This window comes from Triticum dicoccoides, chromosome 5B, assembly GCF_002162155.2.
Source record: "Triticum dicoccoides isolate Atlit2015 ecotype Zavitan chromosome 5B, WEW_v2.0, whole genome shotgun sequence".
NCBI lineage: Eukaryota > Viridiplantae > Streptophyta > Magnoliopsida > Poales > Poaceae > Triticum > Triticum dicoccoides.
Window position 1 is genome coordinate 483,285,820 of NC_041389.1, and position 6,639 is coordinate 483,292,458.

The 6,639-nt window shown below is 45.6% G+C and overlaps 1 protein-coding gene across 1 annotated transcript in view; it reads right to left on the reverse strand.

The window, feature by feature from the left end:
* LOC119310997 (THO complex subunit 1-like) overlaps positions 1-119 on the reverse strand; it is a 17,704-nt gene extending 17,585 nt beyond the window's left edge. Inside the window, exon 1 of the mRNA XM_037586625.1 lies at positions 9-119. The gene's annotated coding sequence lies outside the window, so the exon portion shown is untranslated. The remainder of the gene's footprint in view (positions 1-8) is intronic.
* Positions 120-6,639: the final 6,520 nt, after the last annotated feature.

Genomic DNA, 6,639 nt, shown 5'->3' on the forward strand with positions numbered 1-6,639 from the left:
GACCGTACCGGCGGATCTATGGTGTATCGAGGAGGGAGGAACGCCGCCACATCGAGAGAAGGAAGGACGGCGGCACGGAGGAACTGTTCGTTCGGGGGTGATCTGGGCTGTCAGCGTCCGAGCGGGAATAAGTGGGCCTTAATGGCCCAATTACTCAATTACTGACAGGAAGAGGAGGTCGTTCCCTAGAGCAGCGGCCCGCGAGACGGCGCGGGCAAGCAGGGACGCCCGACTTTAATCTACACCGTACGTTTGATGATCCGATGGCTGAGACAGTGAAATCGCTGTGGAGGCTCGTAGCTAGCCCCGTTATACTGTTTCTCAATTTTAACACCTTCGAAAATATTTTTCATTTATATATTATTTATCAGTAATACCCGATATTACCGATAAACTCCAAAGCCCTTCCGATGACCTCGAAACGCTTCCGGTTCCTCTCAAAATTATTCTAAATATTAATGAAACAATTACAAGAATAAATTCTCAATACTCCCGTCCTACTAACACTCAGCAGACTATGGTTACCTTAAACTTGTGACCCCGTAGATTCGGTAAATCATAGACATGAACAAAACTCCTTCGTTCAATGACCGATAGAGGAACCATGAACATCCATATCGATCCCTATGATTACACGAATGACATCCAAGTGGACCTTTGGTTATTAGGTGACGTTCCTTTGCTTCGGGACACTTTACAAAACTCAAGATGCATCGGTATCCTCTTGAATCCACATACTCACTATACAGTTATGCTCGTTACCGGTTTTCTTCTTTCTTGTTGAAGTGTTCCAAGATCCATGTGACATAGTCATCTATGTTTGCCCAGACAATGATGGATGTCGTCACACCGAGAGGGCCCTAAAAATATCTCTCCATCGTCGTAGGAGCAAATCCCACTCTCGAGCTATCTAGTCCCTTGTCAAACTTTCCAATGAACCTATAAGTTGTCGTTATGTCCACCTTGTTACATATGACATTTTAACAACCCCAAAGTCCACCGTACGGTAGGAAGTGACTACGACACTCTCATGGTCTAAGGAACTAGAAACACATGTTAACACTCCATGTTATAGCAGTTGATTTCCGATGATATTATCTCAAAGTATAACAAACAAGTTTGAGACGATATTATCTCAAAGTATAGCAGTTGATTTCTGATGATATTATCTCAAAGTATATTCTCAATGTTGTTTTAAAACTAGCATTACACTTAACGATATTCCAAAATCAGGAAAACATGATCAGCAACAACACTTGAGCTAGCCTTAGAGGCAAGACTAGGAACATCTTTTTAACCATGTATCATTCCACAGATGCATATGAATTTTCCACTTTAGCACCGGCGGCATGCAGATCGTCGTCCTCGTTAACCATGGCAGCACCCGACTGCTGACATGTTTGGGACTATGGAGTCATCGGAAACATGTTGCCCAACATGACTAAACATGCTGCCCTAGTTGAAGGCACGTGCTTTGCACGTGAGTATTATTAATTACGGTTTACACACGATAAAGGAAAATTTCAATACACAACTGAGCACTAATTATATAAATTGTTTTAGCTTTGCAATCTCCTACCGAGTTACAATGTCTTGATAAATTTTCACTTTCTCAATTTGCCAAAATATGGTTAGTACGTATTTCCTCTGTCTCAAATTATAAGATGTTTTGTTAGACTATTTAGCACAAAATTGCAGTCAATATTCACAAAGTGGTAGTTCACGTCATTGAGGCATGGTAGCGTTTTTTATGGGCCAACGGCAGGAGCTCTACCTTTTTCGTTAAAGTCAGGGGGAATAATTGTACATTCACTGGAAGTCCAGTTACAGATAAGAGAAGAATCCAAAAAAGAGGGAACTACTCGTGAAAGATAGGACCTACAAAAAGCAGGTCGTCACGGATAAGAGAGACCACTGTGTCCACAGTGGCCTTCTTCCCCTAAAAAATCCTACTGTTCCTCTCCTTCTAGAGATGCCAAACCGTATATACAACCATTGTGTTTTTTTGCTTTCTCTTCCTTGTTCTTGATGTTCCTTGAGATCTTCCTCCACCATCCAGAAATAGAGGTAGAGCACAAGGCAGTAGTCGAGCTCGAGGGGTGCGAGGAAGAGAAGGAGAACCACACTTCCTTGGCGAAAGGGCACTTTAGCAGAAGGTGATTAATTGATTCCACCTCCTGATCGCAAAGGCAACAAAGATCATCATGAGGCCAGCCGCGCACGGCTAGGCGGTCGGCTTTCCATACTCTGTTATGCAAGATCAACCATAGGAAAAAATATATCTTGCCCTCCGCTTTGACATACCAAACCTTGTGCAGTTGGGGGTTCATGATCAAGCCATGGAATTGAGCTTCGTACACAGAGATGGTCGAGTAAACAAAATTTGCAGTTAAGGTCCAAGTTATCTTGTCCTCGGACTGGGTAAGCGTGGTCGATTGCACTTTTGCCCAGATAGTGATGAGTTGATCAAGTTGCAATTCCGTTGAAATTCTCTAGAGCCCCCTCATCCAACTATTGTTTTGCAGTCCCTCCCTCACATAAATATTTTTTTGTAGGATAGTTGAACAGCCCCGGAGCAAAAACCTTGAGTGAGCAGTCCAGCAGCCATTTGTCCTCCCAGAAGGAATTTTTTTCACCATTGCCCAGGTCCAGCTTGGTACAAGCAGCAAAAAGGTTTCGGTCATTCACATCACATGGAACTTGCAGCCCCTTCCAAGGGCGTGGATCCACATCACATTCGTGCCACAACCATTGCAGCCGCATGGCTCTGATGTGTTTATCCAGGTCTTTGATCCCTAAACCAATGTAATCCTTAGGAGAGTTGGCTTTGGTCCAGTTGACAAGGCACTTGCTCCCAGGGGCCTCCTCCTCCCCACACCATAGAAAACTCCTGCGAATCCGGTCGATCTTCTTGAGCAGCCATTTAGGAGGGGGGAAATGGTGAGAAGATACATAGTGAGGGCGGTTAGGACAACGTTGACCAACTCCAATCTCCCCATCCTAGACATGAGCTTTTCTTTCCACGTTTTGAGTCTGAAGCCAAATCTGTCCAAGAGAGGTTGCCATTCGATTCTTCTCAGGCCTCTTATGGTAAGAGGTAAGCCCAAGTATCTACATGTGAAGGAGCCAAGTTGCCCACCAAAAGGGGCCGAGATGTCCTAAACAGGTAGGTTGTCACACCTGATCGGGAAGGCAACACATTTGTCCATGTTCACTTTTAATCCAGTGACCTGTCCAAAAACATTTAGAATGTTGGAAATATGCCCTAGAGGCAATAATAAATTAGTTATTATTATATTTCCTTGTTCATGATAATCGTTTATTATCCATGCTATAATTGTATTGACAGGAAACTTAGATACATGTGTGGATACATAGACAACACCATGTCCCTAGTAAGCCTCTAATTGACTAGCTCGTTGATCAATAGATGGTTACGGTTTCCTGACCATGGACATTGGATGTCGTTGATAACGGGATCACATCATTAGGAGAATGATGTGATGGACAAGACCCAATCCTAAGCCTAGCACAAAGATCGTAGTTCGTATGCTAAAGCTTTTCTAATGTCAAGTATCATTTCCTTAGACCATGAGATTGTGCAACTCCCGGATACCGTAGGAATGCTTTGGGTGTACCAAACATCACAACGTAACTGGGTGGCTATAAAGGTGCACTACAGGTATCTCCGAAAGTGTCTGTTGGGTTGTCACGAATCGAGACTGGGATTTGTCACTCCGTGTAAACGGAAGGTATCTCTGGGCCCACTCGGTAGGACATCATCATAATGTGCACAATGTGACCAAGGGGTTGATCATGGGATGATGTGTTACGGAACGAGTAAAGAGACTTGCCGGTAACGAGATTGAACAAGGTATTGGTATACCGACGATCGAATCTCGGGCAAGTACAATACCGCTAGACAAAGGGAATTGTATACGGGATCGATTGAGTCCTTGACATCGTGGTTCATCCGATGAGATCATCATGAAACATGTGGGAGCCAACATGGGTATCCAGATCCCGCTGTTGGTTATTAATCGGAGAACGTCTCGGTCATGTCTACATGTCTCCCGAACCCGTAGGGTCTACACACTTAAGGTTCGATGACGCTAGGGTTATAAAGGAAGTTTGTATGTGGTTAACGAATGTTGTTCGGAGTCCCGGATGATATACCGGATGTCACGAGGAGTTCCGGAATGGTCCGGAGGTAAAGATTTATATATTGGAAGTCTTGTTTTGGTCACCGGAAAAGTTTCGGGTTTTATCGGTAACGTACCGGGACCACCGAGAGGGTCCCGGGGGTCCACCAAGTGGGGCCACCGGCCCCGGAGGGCTGCATGGGCCAAGTGTGGGAGGGGACCAGCCCCAGGTGGGCTGGTGCACCCCCCCACAAGGGCCCAAGGCGCCTAGGGTTTGGGGAGGGGGCGCCCCACCTTGCTTGGGGGGCAAGTTTCCCCCTCTCCACCCCTTGGCCGCCCCCTAGATGGGATCTAGGGCTGGCCGCCGCCCCCTAGGGGTGGAAACCTAGGTGGGGGCGCAGCCCCCTCTCCCCCTATATATAGTGGAGGCATAGGAGCAGCCCAACACATGAGTTTCTTCTCCTGTTGGCGCAGCCCTACCTCTCTTTCTCCTCATATCATGCGGTGCTTGGCGAAGCCCTGCTGGACTACCACGCTCCTCCATCACCACCACGCCGTTGTGCTGCTGCTGGATGGAGTCTTCCTCAACCTCTCCCTCTCTCCTTGCTAGATCAAGGCATGGGAGACGTCACCGGGCTGTACGTGTGTTGAACGCGGAGGTGCCGTCCGTTCGGCACTAGGATCTCCGGTGATTTGGATCACGACGAGTACGACTCCTTCAACCCCGTTCACTTGAACTCTTCCGCTTAGCGATCTACAAGGGTATGTAGATGCACTCTCCTTTCCCTCGTTGCTAGTCTCTCCATAGATAGATCTTGGTGACTCGTAGGAAAATTTTGAATTTCTGCTACGTTCCCCAACAGTGGCATCATGAGCTAGGTCTATTGCATAGATTCTTCGCACGAGTAGAACAAAAAGTAGTTGTGGGCGTTGATTTTGTTCAATATGCTTACCGTTACTAGTCCAATCTTGTTTCGACGGTATTGTGGGATGAAGCGGCCCGGACCGACCTTACACGTACACTTACGTGAGACAGGTTCCACCGACTGACATGCACTTGGTGCATAAGGTGGCTAGCGGGTGCCAGTCTCTCCCACTTTAGTCGGAACGGATTCGATGAAAAGGGTCCTTATGAAGGGTAAATAGCAATTGGCATATCACGTTGTGGTTTTGCGTAGGTAAGAAACGTTCTTGCTAGAAACCCATAACAGCCACGTAAAACATGCAAACAACAATTAGAGGGCGTCTAACTTGTTTTTGCAGGGTATGCTATGTGATGTGATATGGCCAAGAAGAATGTGATGAATGATATGTGATGTATGAGATTGATCATGTTCTTCTAATAGAAATCACGACTTGCATGTCGATGAGTATGACAACCGGCAGGAGCCATAGGAGTTGTCTTAATTTATTGTATGACCTGCGTGTCATTGAACAACGCCATGTAATTACTTTACTTTATTGCTAACCGGTAGCCATAGTAGTAGAAGTAATAGTTGGCGAGACAACTTCATGAAGACACGATGATGGAGATCATGATGATGGAGATCATGGTGTCATGCCGGTGACGATGATGATCATGGAGCCCCGAAGATGGAGATCAAAAGGAGCAAAATGATATTGGCCATATCATGTCACTATTTGATTGCATGTGATGTTTATCATGTTTATGCATCTTGTTTGGTTAGAACGACGGTAGTAAATAAGATGACCCCTTATTAAAATTTCAAGAAAGTGTTCCCCCTAACTGTGCACCGTTGCGAAAGTTCGTCGTTTCGAAGCACCACGTGATGATCGGGTTTGATAGATTCTTACGTTCACATACAACGGGTGAAAGCCAGATTTACACACGCAAAACACTTAGGTTAACTTGACGAGCCTAGCATGTACAGACATGGCCTCGGAACACAAGAGACCGAAAGGTCGAGCATGAGTCGTATAGTAGATACGATCAACATGAAGATGTTCACTGATGATGACTAGTCCGTCTCACGTGATGATCGGACACGGCCTAGTTGACTCGGATCATGTAATCACTTAGATGACTAGAGGGATGTCTATATGAGTGGGAGTTCATGAGATGAACTTAATTATCCTGAACATAGTCAAAAGATCTTTGCAAATTATGTCGTAAGCTCGCGCTTTAGTTCCACTGTTTAGATATGTTCCTAGAGAAAATATAGTTGAAAGTTGACAGTAGCGATTATGCGGACAGTAGAAAGCTTATGTCCTTAATGCACCGCTTAGTGTGCTGAACCCCAATCGTCGTCTGTGGATGTTGCGAACATCGGACATACACGTTTTGATAACTACGTGATAGTTCAGTTAAACGGTTTAGAGTTGAGGCACCAAAGACGTTTTTCGAAACATCGCGGAACATATGAGATGTTCCGAGGGCTGAAATTGGGATTTCAGGCTCGTGCCCACGTCAAGAGGTATAAGACCTCCGATGATTTTCTTAGCCGGTAAACTAAGGGAGAAAAGCTCAATCTTTGAG